This window comes from Staurois parvus, unplaced genomic scaffold (genome assembly GCF_062004578.1).
Source record: "Staurois parvus isolate SC_StPar_1 unplaced genomic scaffold, SC_StPar_1.0 ptg000054l, whole genome shotgun sequence".
NCBI lineage: Eukaryota > Metazoa > Chordata > Amphibia > Anura > Ranidae > Staurois > Staurois parvus.
In genome coordinates this window covers 3,416,729-3,435,423 of record NW_028317850.1, presented here as the reverse complement: position 1 = coordinate 3,435,423, position 18,695 = coordinate 3,416,729, and the positions used below count along the sequence as shown (strand labels likewise).

The 18,695-nt window shown below is 40.4% G+C and overlaps 1 long non-coding RNA gene across 1 annotated transcript in view; it reads left to right on the top strand.

Annotated features, from left to right (window-relative positions):
* The first annotated feature begins 1,161 nt into the window (after nt 1-1,161).
* Nucleotides 1,162-18,695, top strand: part of LOC149470041 (uncharacterized) — a 120,356-nt gene continuing 102,822 nt past the window's right edge. The window contains exon 1 of the long non-coding RNA XR_016311289.1: nt 1,162-1,269. This is a non-coding gene — a long non-coding RNA (uncharacterized LOC149470041). The remainder of the gene's footprint in view (nt 1,270-18,695) is intronic.

Sequence of the window (18,695 nt, the reverse complement as noted above, 5' to 3'; positions counted from 1 at the left end):
AGAGATATCATATTACCCCGGTACAAATCATTAGTAAGACCTCGTCTGGAATATGCAGTTCAGTTTTGGGCACCAATTCACAAAAAGAACATTGGGGAACTGGAGAAAGTACAGAGAAGGGCAACCAAACTGATACGAGGCATGGAGGAGATCAGCTATGAGGAAAGATTAGAGGAACTGAATTTATTCTCTCTTGAGAAGAGGAGATTAAGGGGGGATATGATCAACATGTATAAATACATCAGTGGTTCATATAGTGAACTCGGTGTAGAGTTATTCACCCTGAGGTCATCACAGAGGACAAGGGGGCACTCTTTACGTCTGGAAGAAAAGAAATTGAATCTCCAAACACGGAAAGGCTTCTTCACAGTGAAAGCTGTGAAAATGTGGAAATAGACTCCCTCAAGAGTTGGTTCTGGCCAGCTCAGAACCAACACAGAATATAACTGGATATTAACATTTATAGGTAAAGTTGATCCAGGAAACATCTGATTGCCCCTCGGGGGATCAGGAAGAAATTTTTCTCCCTGCAGGAGCAAATTGGATCATGCTTTGCTGGGTTTTTTTTGCCTTCCTCTGGATCAACTGTGGGTATAGGATTATAACTTTTTTTTTTTTTTTTTTAATGGCTGAACTGGATTGGACTTTTGTCTTTTTTCAGCCTGACTAACTATGTAACAAAAAAAATCATTATCTGGTGTAGCTGGTATATCAGCTAGTATTAACTTAATATATGTAATATTGTGGTCATCCAATATTTATAGCTAGATCTATCTAAGATGATGGCCAGTTTGACTGGTTAAGATATTAACACCCATGGCACATATCTGGATCATGCATCACATGGTTCTTTAATTTTGCCCATTTGGTTGACAGATCTCTTGACCTCAAATGTTGTAGGGAAACTATATATGGGTTGATTATTCCCAGACTTCCTAAAACAATTCTCTGTATGTAATCAATGACATAATGATATGATATAAGGAATAGCAGAGCATCAGACTATCACTGATGGTGTCTCCAAGGACATGTTTTCACCATCTAACAGAAAGGTGAACAGAAGAAGTATCAAATCATAATACGTAGACTTAGTTGGGTACAAGCCAGAGACGGGGAAGGTGACAGACATGAATAGTCACGTAGCAAACAAAAGGTCAGAATAAGCAGCAGGCAGACAGCAGTAAACAGGATCTATGCCAAGTCATGACCAGGAAAAAACAGAGGCAGATATCAGAAAAAAAACAAGAAATGCTATTGATAATATGTAAGGTAAGTCATACATTTTAAGGCAATAGTCTAAACAAAATGTATTCACTTAAGAAAAATAGTAGAAAGAACATTCAAATATCACCAGACAAGTATGTCAGTAGAGTTTACAGTGTTCTGTATACACTCACTGGCCACTTTATTAGATACACCTTGCTAGTGCCAAAAAATATCCCCCACACCAATACACCACCACGACCAGCCTGAACCATTGATACAAGGCAGGATGGATCCATGCTTTCATGTTTACACCAAATTTTGATCCTACCATCTGAATAGCATCAGCCAGTCTGCCCATTCTCCTCTGACCTCTGACATCAACAAGGCATTTTCATCCACACAACTGCCACTCACTGGATATTTTTTCGTTTTCCGACCATTCTCTGTAAACCATAGAGATGGTTGTGCATGAAAATCCCAGTAAATCAACAGTGTTTGAAATACTCAGACCAGCCCGTCTGGCACCACCAACCATGCCACGTTCAAAGTCACTTAAATTTCCTTTTTTCCACCATTCTGATGCTTGCTTTGAACTTCAGGAAGTCGCCTTCACCATGTCTAGATGCCTAAATGCATTGAGTTGCTGCCATGTGATTTGCTGATTAGTAATTTGTGTTACCAAGCAATTGAAAAGGAGTACCTAATAAAGTGGACGGTGAGTGTATATTGTTTTTATTATATTTAGGACGTAAAACAAATGTTTTTGGTAAGGTAAATATTAAATACTACAAATAAATATTTCATCCAATTTGAAGGTGAAGTGCTTGTCTTCATTTCACAAATTTACAAGGCAATTTACCAAGCAAATCTCAACGAGTACTGTTTTCAGTGCTGAAAAAGAGATTTCACATACTGTACAGCATAATGTGTCCAAGGAGTGACTTATCCCCCCTCCTTTTCCCAACACTTTTTTGTTTCATAAATATCTGTCCAGAGTTTCAATGTAGAAGAGACAGTCTGAAACAAAACTACTTCTGTTGTGCTCTCTTTTTATGAAACATGTAATGCTCTGTAAAAGCAGTGTCATGGATGTACTGTATTACATATCTATTTTATAATAATTGTAAAAAAGACATTAAGTAATTTGAAATATACACACATGCACATGCAGTATATATACTGTATGTATATACACACATATATATATATATATATATATATATATAAACTGGCAGAGACCTTAGCGATATTCCCCAACAATAAAGTGCCAGACAAGGATGGTTTTACTGTTGAAGTGATTAAATGTTATGCTGATATTTTGCTATGAGTGAGGAAATTGTTTTGTTACAACTGAAGGAGAGGAAAGACCCACCAGATCCAGTCTCCTCTCACTAGTGATACAAAAAGTCCTGTCTAACCATTTTTTTAAGCTAATTAGGGCTAACTCATGATGGCCAGGCTAGTTGTATGTAGAATAAATCAACTGACATGAATCTAAACTGGCTCTATCCTAAAATGCAAACTCCAGTTGATATCCCAGTGGAATAGGCCTTGCAGTTTGATGTAGAGTGGTCATATCTTTGGGAGGTATTACAATGCTTCGGTTTACTGCCTGGTTGTAGGTGCTCTATTCTTGTCCTTGGGCTAAAATTAAAGAGGGGGTTTGCTCTCAGACAGCTTGCGCATAGGGGGACTAGGCAGGGGTGCCTTTTGTCACTCCTTCTATTTACTTAGCTATCGAGCCCTTTTGCAGCCTTTATCAGGGGTGATCCAGCTATTACCAATTTTCGAAATGGCAACATTCACAAAAAAGATAATGTTCTATATAGATGACATACTATTGTTTTTAAATGACACTTTTCAGCAGTCTTGGATGCTCTTAAATTATTTGGATCGCACTCAAAACTGACTATAAACTGGACTAAGTCTGCCTTACTGCTCTTTAAGAGTTCCCCCACTCAGACTTAATTACCAGTCTGTGATATACCTGTTGAAGAAACCTTCAAATATTTGAGAATACGTGTTATTATGCACCTTAATATAGTACCATTGATTCAAAGATTCAGGGTTAAAGTTGAGACATGGAGTCAAAATCAAAATTATTAACATGATTATGATGCCACAACCTCTTTGCCTCCTTCACAATTTCCAGATTACATTACTTTTTGAACTTGTTAAAAAAATTAACACAATATTTGAAGAGCTACCCTGGAAAAAGAAGTGCCCTGGAGCACCAAAAAAGAGGGGGGAATTAAGCCACCAAATCCTTGGGTGTACTGCCTTTTGGCCCAGCTCCAGCATATTATAGACTTAGAGATAAAACAAAGTGAAACAATTTCACCTATACCCGCAAATTATAATTCACCAAACATAGTTAACTAATCTTTATGAGGACTTGGAGGTGAATAGCTATCCTCTTAACACTTTATCCTACCTATGCCCCCAAGCATAGAATTTGATGGAAGACCCACTGTAAAAAAAGGTAACTGTATATCATGTCTATTTGGAAGAACCCTAATTTTGTTAAACTTAATAAATTGATGATTGGGGATACAAACAAAACACTAAGAGAGCTCAAGTCCTTTGACCTGTATCAGCAGCAATATTAGGCACCACCAATTGGTCACTTTCAGACACACACTTTTAATATGGTGCAGAGTACAATTCTACCCAAGCCTTTATCTCAAACTGCTACTGGATATTGCTCAGAGGGAATTTGTGCTACTATCGCTGCAAGGCTTGATCTAAAGCTGGGTATACACTAGTAGAATTTCGTTCAACATTTTTTGATAGGGCAAACTCCAAAAACTGGAGGTAGACCCACTGCTTTTGTTATCCTAACATTTTAAACATGACTAGAGATCACATTTTTTTACTTCTAACTACAAGTATATGCATTACTATCTGTGTTTATATATATTTTCGATTTAAGGTGTCTAAATGTAGGACCAGCACTAACTGCTATCCTTCTATCTTTCTACTCCTCACCTCACCCCCTCAGTCTCCTCTCGCATTACTAACGTACTAAGTGACATATCGGCATGGATGTCACTCCACTTTCTCAAACTCAATCTTTCCAAAACTGAGCTCTTAGTATTCCCTCCAGCCCGTGCCGCCTCCCCTGACTTCTACATCAAGATCAATAACACAACCATCAGTCCCTCCCCTCATGCCAGGGAGCTAGGTGTAATCCTAGACTCCCATCTGTTCTTTCAGCCCCAAATCCAATCACTATCCAAATCTTGTAGCCTTCACCTCCACAACATCTCCAAGATACGCCCGTTCTTAACCTCGGAAACCACTAAGCAACTTATTCACTCCCTTGTTATCTCTCGCCTTGACTATTGTAACTCTCTCATCAATGGGCTACCTAATCGCAGGCTATCCCCTCTTCAGTCTATCATGAATGCTGCTGCCAGACTCATCCACCTTACTAACCGTTCCATATCTGCCTTCCCTCTCTGCCAATCCTTTCACTGGCTTCCCATTGCCAAACGAATAAAATTCAAAACATTAACAATAACATATAAAGCCATTTATATCTCTGCCTCAAATTACATCACCAATCTTGTCTCCAAATATCACCCAAACCGTCCTCTCTGCTCCTCGCACGACCTCCTGCTCTCTAGCTCCCTTGTCTCCTACTCCCATGCTAGTCTCCAGGACTTCTCCAGAGCCTCTCCCATCCTCTGGAACTCTCTATCCAAATCTATCCGACTATCGCCTACTCTGCTCACTTTTAGGCGCTCTCTGAAAATCTCTCTTCAGGGAAGCCTATGCCGCCTTCAGCTAATAACGGAATCTTCTATTCCTTTTATCAGTTCATCCCCCACAATTATTACCATTTGTACCACCAGCCCCTCCCTCTTAGATTGTAAGCTCCAAGGAACAGGGCCCTCCTAACCCTCTTGTATTGCACTGCATTGTTGCTGTATTGTCTCCCTTTATATTGTAAAGTGCTGAGCAAACTGTTGGCGCTATATAAATCCTGTATAATAATAATACAGTGATTGGAATAACTACTGATTTGTGCAAAAAGATAAATATAATATGTACAGTGAAACAGGCCTATTGCTAATTACATTGGTATTTGTTTCAGTTTATATGCAGAAAACCTGTACTGACAGATGTGTATGTTGCCATTCCAGACCTCTCCCGCTGAAAATTTGCTGGTAGTCATGCTGATCCACTTTTTTCAGTACTCTGGGTTACTGACCCAAAACAAATATCAAAATCATTAACTTCACTTCCTGCATATGTGTTCTAGGTCGAAGACTCTTAAGGTCATGCGGAATTGAATTCACATTCTTGTATGTGTTGTCACGGTTTAGCCTGCAGTTTCTTGATAGAAAAATTCTTACCTCTTTGCTGCAGTGGTTCTGCTAAACCTTTGATTCCATTCACATTACCTGCTCTCCTGTGGATATATATACACCTTTTCCTTCTATCACTTCCTGGCCTGTCTTCCAGTCTGTTTCCCTATCTAAGGCATGCTCAGTGCAGCCTGCGTTGCCTGAGCTACTTCCTAGTTTCTCTGTGCTCCTGGTCTGCCTTACATAATTACATAGTTACTGTACATATACATAGTTACATAGTTAGTCTGGCTAAAAAAACACAAAAGTCCATCTAGTTCAACCATATATATAAAAAAAAAAGTTATAATCCTATACCTATAGTTGATCCAGAGGAAGGCCAAAAAAACCAGCAAAGCATGATTTGCTCCTGCAGGGGAAAAAGTTTCTTCCTGATCCCCCAAGAGGCAATCGATATTCCCTGGATCAACTTTACCTATAAATGTTAGTATCCAGTTATATTCTGTGTATCCAAGAAGAAAGAATCCAGGACTTTTTTAAAGCAATCTACTAGGCAGAACCAACTCTAGAAGGAGACTATTCCACATTTTCGCGGCTCTCACTGTGAAGAAACCTTTCCATATTTGGAGATTAAATCTTTTTTTCTTTAGATGTAAACAGTGCTCCCTTGTCCTCTGTGATGACCTCAAGGTCAATAATGCTACACCGAGTTCACTATATGAACCACTGATGTATTCATACATATTGACCATATCCCCCCTTAATCTCCTCTTCTCAAGAGAGAATAAATTCAGTTCCTCTAATCTTTCCTCATAGCTGAGCTCCTCCATGCCTCTTATCAGTTTGGTTGCCCTTCTCTGCACTTTCTCCAGTTCCCCAATGTTCTTTTTGTGAATTGGTGCCCAAAACTGAACTGCATATTCCAGATGAGGTGTTACTAATGATTTGTACCGGGGTAATATGATATCTCTCTCTCTGGAGTCTATACCTCTTTTAATACAAGAGAGGATTTTGCTCGCTTTAGAAACTGCAGCTTGGCAAATGTATATATAAAACATTCATATATATTATTACTATTTATTAATAACAATAAAGTATGAATAAATGTGTTTTTTAAACCTGAACAAAAACATAGATGGAAACATTATACATTTCCTTATCTGATCTGAGGGTGCACAAGCAAATGTGACCAACATATCGGGGGGTGGAGGGATAAGTGAGATATTACTCCCCCTGACTGATTGCTTCCCCTTCCCAAGAAGTCATGTGGCGTTAAGGCAATCAAATCAATACAAGATTGCCACCTGATGCTGTCAAAATTAGTTGGATTGTAGAACTGCTTTATAATTAGTATGAGCAGATTTAACCCTATCAGAATAAATATATCTAACCCAATAAGCAAAAGTTAAAACTTTCAAGTAGAACTAAAGTATAAATTCTTTATTTCATTTTGAATAGATTAAAAGATAGTCATGGGCAGCACAGTGGCTAAATGATTAGCACTTCTGCCTGGCAGTACTAGGGTCGTTGGTTCAAATCCCAACCACAGCACCACCTGCATGGAGTTTGCATGTTCTGCCTGTGCCTGCGTGGGTTTCCTCCGGGTACTCCGGTTTCCTTCCACACTCCAAAGACATGCTGGTAGGTTAATTGGCTCCTGTCTAAATTGGCCCTAGTGTATGTATGAATGTAAGTTAGGGACCTTAGAGTGTACGCTCATTGAGGGTTAGGGACTGATGTGTATGTACAATATGTAAAGCACTGCGTAAATTGACGGCGCTATATAAGTACCTGTAATAAATAATAACCCGTCAGTTTTTTTTTTTTTATGTACCATTGGTGATATTTCCCTTTTCCTGTCATGTAGCCACAACAGGGGGAGAAAGGAAATCCCTGGTTATCAACAAGGTCACCAGAACAAGTATCTCCATTGAAACATTTCCTCTTTATTCTTGTTCTGGCGATAACTCAAAATTTGCGATTTTCTTTCTCTTTTAATCTAGGTGATAACAGTCAGTCAACACCACAAATAAAGAGGGTAACTCTCCCTATGGAGGCACAGACAGCAATAAAAACCTGACAAGTATTCTAATCCCTCTCCACTCTGTCTAAAACCTAAAACAAAAGGTTTGCCTTTAGCTAGTTGCCGACCACAGATAGCCGAATGATAGCTGCACTGCGGCCGGCCAGTTCTGGGTGGACGTCATATGACGTCCTCCCAGAACGCGCTCTCCTGTGCGCCCCAGGGGGCGCGCACCCGGCGATCTCCGTGATCGCTGTGTCCTATGGACACAGCTGATCACGTGATGTGGTAAAAGGCCAATCACAGCGACCTTTTACCACGTGATCAGCGGTGTCCAATGACACGCTGATCACAGGGAAATGCAAGTGCCGGTTCTCGGCTGCACTTTCCTCACGCTGTCAGATCGTGAGGAAAGTACTGCCGAGAACCGGCAGTTGTCAGAGCGAGGATCGGCACCGATCATCAGGGCACTGATGATCAGTGCCCTGATGATCGGTGCCCAGCAGTGCCACCCACAAGTTCCGCCCACCTGTGCCCAGCAGTGCGCCCACTAGCACCGCCCACCGGTGCCCAGCAGATCACCCACCTATGCCCAGCAGTGCACCCACCTGTGCCCAGCAGTGCCACCCACCTGTGCCCAGCAGTGCCACCCACCTGTGCCACTCTGCAGTGTCACACACCTGTGCCCAGAAGTGCCACCTACCTGTGCCCAGCAGTGCCACCCACCGGTGCCCACCCACCTGTGCCCACCAGTGCCACCCACCTGTGCCCACCCACCAGTGCTGCCCACCAGTGCCACCCACCAGTGCAGCCCAGCAGTGCTGCCAGTCAGTGCCACCAGTCAGTGCCCAGCGGTTGTGCCAGTCAGTGCTGCCAGTCAGTGCCCAACAGTGATGCCAGTCAGTGCCGTCTATCAGTACCCATCATCAGTGTCACCTATCAGTGCTGCCTATCAGTGCTGCATATTAGTGCTGCCTATCCGTGACACCTCATTAGTGCTGTCTATCAGTGCCGCCTATCCGTGCCACCTCAGTACTGCCTATCAGTGCCCTTTAGTGCCGCCCATCAGTGCCGCCTATCAGTGCCCATCAGTGCCGCCTATCAGTGCCCATCAGTGCTGCCTCATCAACGCACATCAGTAAAGGAGAAAAATTACCTGTTTGAAAAATTTTATAATGGAAACAAACTTTTTTTTTTTTTTTTAATTTTTTGCATTTTTTTATTTATAGCGCAAAAAGTAAAGCACCCAGTGGCGATTAAATACCACCAAAAGAAAGCTCTATTTGTGAGAAAAAAATGATCAAAATTTCATATGGGTACAATGTTGCATGACCGCGCAATTGTCAATCAAAGTGCGGCAGCGCTGAAAGCTGAAAATTGGCCTGGTAAATAAGGGGGTATAAGTGCCTGGTAGACAAGTGGTTAGTTATACTTTAAGTCTCAATGTTCATATAATATGCTTTCCCCAAGAATCCATAAAAGTTACGTCAAATCTAACTGGCTACTAATAATCCATTTTTAAAACTGTCTTTTTGAATCACTTTATTGATATTTACATTATATATATATTTTTTTTACTTTTACGCAAATTTGTATGCCTACTGAAACTGATAAATGCAATTGTTTACAAGGTAATGAGAGTTATTTTGAAGTTCAAATGCAAATGATGAAGCTTTTTTCTTCAGAACTTCCTGTTTCTTGTGTTTGAACCACAATACCACCACAACCATAACTGTAGAATGTTAAATATAGATCCAACCCAACTGCAATTAAAGTGGAATTAGAGTGGAGGAAATGCGTATTAGGCTACCTATGGGAATATGTCATGTTAAGCATAGCTGTATTTAAAATCGCGCGCTTTGTTTAAGATTTCAATGCATTTTCTGAAGATTTGTTTGCCAACGATTTCTTGCATTTTCCATTGTGTTTTGCAGTGCAATTTCTATTGTAGTCTATATATGTGAAATGGCAACAAACTGCAGAAAAAGTAATACAAGAACTACTTTTGAAATCACACTGCAGCAAATTGCGTATGTTAAGACACTCACATTCACATTCATCCGATTTCTGGTACGATTTAAATTCCCAAATCGCACCTGAAATCTTGGCGGTGTGAACCAGAGCTAAGCCACATCGGCTGCGATTTGGCATGCCATGCGACTTGCAAATTATATGCCAAGTCGCACCCTATTGTCCACAATTACAGCGGTCAAATCTGACTTGGTCGGAGCAGCACCAATTTCTAAAGAAGTACATGACTACTTTTCGTACAATTTGCATAGACATCTCTGTCAAATGTCTTGCAAATCGCACTTGAAATCAGCACGTTTCCCGACTTTGAATTCATGCGACTTCACTGAAGTTGCACGATTTCAAAGTCGGACTTGATGTGACCAGGGTGTTAGGCTTGTTTCACACTGGATGCAATTTAAAATCGCGCGTTTTGTTTGCAATTTCACCACATTCTCTGAAGATTTGTTTGCAACGTGTAAAGATTTCCCAATGATTTCTTGCATGTTCCATTGCGTTTTCTGGCGATTTCTTGCAATTTACATGTCCTGCTACTTGTCAGAGGGGACATCAGAGGAGATGTGGGGTGGGGCTGTACTAGTCACACGTAGGAACAATGTGAGAGTCAGGCATGAACAGGCAGAGGCAGCAGGAAAAAACTAGGAAAGGGTTAATAAAAATGATCACAAATTGCACATATTTAGACACACTTGTGTTTTGCAAATTCAATTTCTATTGTAGTCTGTGTATTTCAAATCACAACAAACTGCAGACAAAGTAATACAAGAACTACTTTTGAAATCGAGGCGCAGCAAATCGCGTATGTTAAGGCAATCACATTCACATTCATTAGATCTGATTTCAGGTACGATTTTAAATTCCCAACCTGAAATCGCAGCGGTGTGAACCAGGGCTAAAAATACTGTGAAATACAACCTTGTCTTCAGGTATCTAGATGTCATGACTCCCATCACAAATACAAAAATTAGCAAACGAGGAGTCATTTTAATGAAAACAATCCAGGATCTGTGCAAGTTTTGTAATTCTTGGGTGAAAGTATTTATTAGTAAACCCCTTAGTGTGGGTCACATAACATAAAGCACTCATTGACTTGGTCATATGTATACATATTACAGGCGTACATCGGTTGACGAATGCCTCAGTCAACGTCATTTTCGGTTTACAAATGAAAATCTATTGAAAATAATGCCACAGTTTACAATTTTTTTTTTGCAATACGAAGCGTTTATAGCGTTGGCTCTGTGCCTTTAAAGTGCACTTTATAAAGAGTTTTGAACAGATAAAACTTTTTTTTACTTTTTTCTGATTTTCTGACCTACGGAACGGATTAATTGATTTTCAATGCATTTACAAATTTTTTTTAATCATGTTTCTGTACAGTATTTATGCCTTTAAAGTGCACTTTATAAAGAGTTTTGAACAGATAAGACTTTTTTTTACTTTTTTCTGACCTCCAGAATGGATTAATTGGTTTTCAATGCATTTACGAATGTTTTTTTTAATCATGTCACTGTACAGTATTTATGCCTTTAAAGTGCACTTTATGAAGAGTTTGAAAGACTTTTTTTTTTACTTTTTTCTGACCTTGGGAACAAATTAATTGGTTTTCAATGCATTCCTATGGGAAACCGAATTTTGGTTTACGAATTTTTCACAATACAAATATCCCACAGAACACATTCAATTCATAAACTGAGGTACACCTGTATTGGTACACTCAGATTACATAGAAGTGCTGTTTACAAAGTTGTGTGTGAATTGAAGAAATTACCGAATTTCCCTATAGCTATCCATACATTGCTAAATTTCTCTTATTCAGCCTGCAAACTGAACAAGAGAAATATAATAGATTTCTGCTACATGCACCCGCCACATTCTTAGTGATGTCACACAGCCCCAGTAATTTACCCAAAATGCCCAACCATGTAAACAAAGGGGCAGGGATAGCGCTGATATCACTGATCACACTATTTGAGCATTAGCATTGTCCAAATACAGTTATTGCCATCACCCTACTCCTGGGTTTACAGTTAACAGTGGGGCCCAGAAAATGTATTCGGTGTGAGTGAGAGGTGGAAGTGCATAGTTTTCAGCAGGAATTTTTCTTTTGGCAGATCAAGAGGTGTGATTTATCATGATTGACAAGATTAATGATAGGTTTACATTGTGGGACATTTTTTTTTTTTTTTTTTTTTAAAAAAAGCTTGTCAAAAAGTGTGGTGTCAGCATTTACTGTTTTTCTGTGAATGAGTATGGGTACTATGTCCCACCCATTCACATGGGGGTAGTATCTTTGGTCCCGCGTATCATAGAGGTACTTCCAGATTCCGATACGCCCCCTTCCAGACTAGGGTTGCGGGGAAGAGCCTCCTCTCTGCATCAACATGGGAACAAGGTGCTTTTCCATGTTAAAATGTTACTAAACCTACAACAGTAAAATCAGTCTGTATATGCAGCAAAGCATGCTTGTTATACTCACAGTGGAACCTAAGGGGTTAATCCTCTGCATTGTGTAAAAAGGCTGTTTGATCCCCTCCTCTTGTTCAAATGTCCACCTGATAAGACAGACTGAACCCATAGCTCTTCTGCACATGCTCAGTGTAGTGTGTATTGCTAGAGAGGGTTTTTTTGATTGGGAGAGTGCATGTGATCAGCACAGGGCCAATCAGCACTGTCTAAACAGAGGTTAGCGGTTTTGCATCCTTTTAGAGCAGAAAGAAAACTCTTCCTACAAGCTTTAACCAGTGCTCTGCTGAAGTCACAAGACTGCTCTAACTGCTGATGAGAAAAGGTATTTAGCAGTTTATATTTACTAATTGCATTTTCATGTTCTATGTACTGTGTGAGACCAGATATAGTGAATGCAGGGTGCTGGGTTTAGTGGCTTTAAGGGCTTGTGATCTGGTATCTGTTTCAGGAGGGGGGATGCATGTTTGTCCCTCTCCTCCTCCTTATTTTCATCAAGAATAAGGGTCTGGTAAGTATTTTTGGGAGGTCACCTTTAACATTATACCAGACCCTCATCTAGGATAAATGCCTGATATAGACAAAGGGAATTCCTAGCTGCTTTGTATACAAACAGAAGTAAGTAACTGAAGCTGTTATTTACCTACAATTCAAAGGGTATATCTCTTCTTTGCATATGGCAGATTTTCTACAGTAGGTTGTATGCATTTTGTTTAAACGGATTTTGCAATTGTATTGTTTCTCTTTTTGTTTTCCCATGCAGTGGGGCAGTGCCTGCACTGCGTGGGTTAACTGCTCGTTTTGTCCAGGGGCACAAGGAAAAGCTATACTTACTTGATCCTTCGATCCTTTGGAAAAAAGCACTCCCCCATGTCCAGCGGTGGACTGTTCGTGCTGCCCTCACGTCCAGAGCTAGTTTATGGGCGTCATGATGTCTGGATGTCCATTTACAAAACTAATAATGTGCTGTTGGGGGTGTGGCAGGAGCGACAGGGACCTGGACTCGGAGGATTGGAGTATTAGGTAAGTATATCTCCACTCTGCAGCCCCCTTAACAAAAACAAGCAGTTCACCTATGCAGTGTGGACACTGCCCCACTGTATAGGAAAATACAATTTTTCATAAGTATTATTAAAATTACCGCTCCCCGGTAAATTACATTTTTAAAACATTTTTTTCTTTGGTATCTGTTGTCCAGGGCAGCTCTCCTTAGCCATTTGTTGTACAATCCCTTGCCTATTAGCCTAGAAAATGGCCATTATTGGTTTTTAACATTCAGCTCCCATTGACTAGAATGTGGACTATATGTGGTCATTAATATCCCTGACAGCTCTGTGTACATTACTACATCAGCTAAAGAACTGACCATATTTTATCAATTATGTCACCTAGCATCCCTGACTACTCTGTTTACATTACAGCAGTAGCTAAGGAGCTGTCATTTAGCAATGGGAGTGTGGTGGGGCATCATCTTTGTGGGAGGTCATCCTGCTGGCTGCTCGTCAGGCATCATTCATCATATACAACAAATGATGCTGGATCTTACCAATCTATATATATGGTGGCTGCATTTGTTTTTAATTTTTTAACTGTTATTTTGTCTGGCCATCTTGGTCTGTTAAAGTAATTTGAAAATAACAGACTTACTGGATGAATCACCAGGTGAAACTAAAGGAAAAAGCCTTTACAATATGCAGCCATCACATAGTTACATAGTTAGTCTGGCTGAAAAAAAGACAAAAGTCCATCCAGTTCAACCATTAAAGAAAAAAGTTATAATCCTATACCCACAGTTGATCCAGAGGAAGGCAGAAAACCCCAGCAAAACATGATCCAATTTGCTCCTGCAGGGAACAAAATTCCTCCCTGATCCCCCGAGAGGCAATCGGATATTCCCTGGATCAACTTTACCTATAATTGTTAGTATCCAGTTATATTCTGTGTATCTAAAAAAGAACCCAGGCTTTTATTTAAAGCAATCCACTGAGCTGGCCAGAGTCTATTCTACATTTTCACAGCTCTTACTGTGAAGAAACCTTTCCATGTTTGAAGATTAAATTTCTTTTCCTCCAGACGTAAAGAGTGCCCCCTTGTCCTCTGTGATGACTTCAGGGTGAAAATCTAAGACATCTAAGGCTCCATGTACAAGGGACACTTCTGAACGATGGAAACAGACTGCTGGAAAACATACAGGTGAAACTCGAAAAATTAGAATATTGTGCAAAAGTTCATTTATTTCAGTAATGCAACTTAAAAGGTGAAACTAATATATGAGATAGACTCATTACATGCAAAGCAAGATAGTTCAAGCCGTGATTTGTCATAACTGTGATGCTTATGGCTTACAGCTCATGAATACCCCAAATCCACAATCTCAGAAAATTAGAATATTACATGCAATCAATAAAACAAGGATTGTACATAGAACAATATCGGACCTCTGAAAAGTATAAGCATGCATATGAACTCAGTACTTGGTTTGGGACCCTTTTGCAGCAATTACTGCCTCAATGCGGTGTGGCATGGAAGCTATCAGCCTGTGGCACTGCTGAGGTGTTATGGAAGACCAGGATGCTTCAATAGCGGCCTTCAGCTATTCTGCATTGTTCGGTCTCATGTCTCTCATCTTTCTCTTGGCAATGCCCCATAGATTATCTATGGGGTTCAGGTCAGGCAAGTTTGCTGGCCAATCAAGCACAGTAATCCCACGGTCATTGAACCAGGTTTTGGTGCTTTTGGCAGTGTGGGCAGGTGCCAAGTCCTGCTGGAAAATGAAGTCAGCATCCCCATAAAGCTCGTCTGCGGAAGGAAGCATGAAGTGCTCCAAAATCTTCTGGTAGACGGCTGCGTTGACCCTGGACTTAGTGAAGCACAGTGGACCAACACCAGCAGATGACATGGCTCCCCAAATCAACACAGACTGTGGAAACTTCACACTGGACTTCAATCATCTTGCAGTGTGTGCCTCTCCATTCTTCCTCCATACTCTGGGTCCTTGGTTTCCAAATGAGATGCAAAAGTTGCTCTCATCAGAAAAGAGGACTTTAGACCACTGAGCAACAGACCAGGTCTGTTTTTCTGTAGCCCAGGTAAGACGCTTCTGACATTGTTTGTTGTTCAGGAGCGGCTTGACAAGAGGAATATGACATTTGGAGCCCATGTCCAGGATCCGTCTGTGTGTGGTGGCTCTTGATGCACTGACTCCAGCCTCAGTCCACTCCTTGTGAAAGTCCCCAACACTTTTGAATGGCCTTTTCCTGACAATCCTCTCCAGGCTGCGGTCATCCCTGCTGCTTGTGCACCTTTTTCTTTCACACTTTTCCCTTCGACATAACTTTCTATTAATGTGCTTTGATACAGCACTTTGGGAACATCCAACTTCTTTTGCAATTACCTTTTGAGGCTTTCACTCCTTATGGAGGGTGTCAGTGATGGTTTTTTGCACAACTGTCAGGTCAGCAGTCTTTCCCATGATTGTGATTCCTACTGAACCAGACTGAGAGACCATTTAAAGGCTCAGGAACCCTTTGCAGGTGTTATGGCTTAATTAGCTGATTAGAGTGGGACACTTTGAGCCGAGAATATTGCAGCTTTTCACAATATTCTCATTTTCTGAGATTGTGGATTTGGGGATTTCATGAGCTGTAAGCCATAATCATCACAATTCTGACAAATCACAGCTTGAACTATCTTGCTTTGCATGTAATGAGTCTATCTCATATATTAGTTTCACCTTTTAAGTTGCATTACTGAAATGAATGAACTTTTGCACGATATTCTAATTTTTCGAGTTTCACCTGTAGGTTAAAAAACATCTGTTTAGCAGCGTTTGCATACTGTGTCTATGTGCGTTTATGAATGTTTACATTTAGAAGCGTTTTTTAAAGATAAACTCAGGAAACCTTCCAAAATGCCCAGAATGCACTGAAAAACAGTAAAAAATTAACTAATTCAGATATTTTGAGAGAAATAGAGCAGAAGCAGAGAGAGCAGTATTTGTTAAGATTAGCTGTCTTTTTTTGTGGTGTTTGGATGTGTTCTATTATTATTATTATTATTATTATACAGTATTTATAAAGCGCCAATAGTTCGCTCAGCGCTGTACATTACAAAGGGGACAGAACATGTGACAGAACAATACCAATACAATGCAAAACATGAGGGGATCGAGGGCCCTGCTCTTTCAAGCTTACAATCTAGGAAGAGTTTCTAGCTCATTTCTGTGCAGAAATTATTGCAGCAGTGTCTAATATATTTTCTTTTATCCGAAACCTCAAAGTATAGTGTACTAGGTCCATTTGAGTACCGGGAAAACGCTTTGCATGCATTTGTCATGATGAACAAAGACTCTGGACAGCATCTGGAAATGGAAGAGTTAAAAAATTTGAAAAGCTGATAAAATCTACTCCTGAACGCAAGTTTGGTGTGTTCAAAAAAACGACTGTAAACTCAACTGCCTGTAAATGACATAGTGTATATGGACACATAAGAAAACATTAGGGAAAGTTCAGGGGCTGCTGAAAAAAACGCAGAAAAACTCCTGAACGTGCGTTTATCAGCTGCAGTGTACATGGAGCGTAAGGCTCCATGCACACTGGGTGTTTTAATAACACTGGTAATGTTTGCTGTGTAAAGTCACGTTAAAAACTTGAGTTTTACAGCATTTTTAGCATTTTTGCATTAGCGTTTAGTGGCGTTTTGCCGTTTTTTTTGCGTTTTTTAGCGTTTTTTGACCCCAAAAATATTTTTTTGTAAAGAAAAAGTCCAAAAATGTCGGTTTGCCGCAATTTACCATGGGTTACAGCGTTTTGCAGCATTAGATCGTTTTTTACAGCTAAACTCCTCTAGAAACCCAGTAGTCCTGGGTTTTTTTCCAGCCAAAAAACGCCCCTGCCAAAAAATGTTGATTACAGTCTATGCGTGCATGAACACATAGGATAGATTGTAAGCTCCAAGGAGCAGGGCCCTCCTAACCCTCTTGTATTGAACTGTATTGTTGCTGTATTGTCTCCTGTTATATTGTAAAGCGCTGAGCAAACTGTTGGCGCTATATAAATCCTGTATAATAATAATAATAATAATAACATGCTGGGGGTTTACTGGCTGTAGACAAACGTCAAAGCCAAAAACAGCCACTGTAAAAACGTCCAGTGTGCATGAAGACTAAGAACTAGAGAGCTGCAATTCAATACAGTCTTGTTTTTACAAATCGTAACTTGGTATGATAAAATACCACTTTACGATTTGTTTAACCCCTTTACGCCGGCCGCACACAAATATACGGCCTCCCGGTGTCTGGGCCTAGACGCCGAGCGGCTGCACATTTGCGTTCATGTAACAAAAAACATATGTGCTGAGAGCACGCGCCCTGCACGCTCCCAGCACACATGTGCGGTACTCACGGAAAGGTCCTGGTCTGCTCTTTTGATTGGGACCTTTCCCGATCATGTGACCGCCATGACAACGCGTCACGGCGGTCACATGATCCCTAAACCACACCCCACCCGCCCTGCCTCCCGGCATCTGAAACTCTTTAAGGGCTGGGAGGCGCCGGCGGGAAGGGGTTAAACTTCATCATGAAGGGGTTAAAGAATAGTAGGATTTATTTTTCAAAACCACATGCTGCAGAGCAGCAGTGTTCTCCAGACACAGTTATACCTGAGATACTATTTGTAAAATTTAGTAACTTACAGTATTTTTTAAATTAGGTTCTAAAATGTCTGTTCGATGACCAGAACTTGATCTTGAAGTTTTTTTGAAGACAACATACCTAGGTCAAGAATACTTCAGCTGAGTTTTATGTACTGGCTCATTTCACAAAGTGCATGTTTTTTTCTGCCAGTAGCCACAAAACAGCCTTTGTAGTTTGAATAAACAGTAAGTTGGTGTCCCTTGAGGGTCCCATAAGTGAAGTGGTAATCTCCTGAGCATTGTGTTCTGTTTCCTGCTCTTGTTACGTACTCCGAGCTTGAGTCACACATTGTACTTGGAACTGTGAATCATTATTGTGTTCATTTTGGAAAATTTGCATGATGCCCCAGAATTCTGAAAATAATAATGCAATAACAGTTTAGGTATTTCACTTGTTTTCTGCTAGGTCAACAAACAAGAGAGGTTTGGCTGTACATCTGTAGGTCTGAGCAGCTTAGGAAGTCTTCATAATATTGTTTTCACTGATCCGGTGGGCTACACAGTCTGGAGAATGGGTCACATTACTCAAGAGAAGTTCATCTACAATTATGGAGAACGTCTAGAAACCTTTACCTTTTTGATTACATGTGATTTGCACCAGATAATGTATAGGGGTAGCTAGTTTTTGATAATAAATTGATATATCCGATAGTTTGCTAAAAGTTGTTGGAATTTGCATATTGATTTTTTTACATTCAATCAGAACTAAAGGTAGAACTTTTTTTCATTTCGGATAAGGTGAGGGGGTTATAATTCCTGTCAAGCTTTTTTTTTTTTGCTATCTGTGTCCCAATGAGAGATCTTCCTTCATGTCCTGAAAAAGGAAGTGAGAGGAAGTCCCTCCAAAGTGAACAAATCCCCGGTTGTCACCAGAGTCCTCATTGGTGGAAGATTTGCTCTCTATTCTTGTTCTGGTGACAATCCAAAATTTGAGATTTTCTTTTGCTTTCTCTCATTGATAGCAG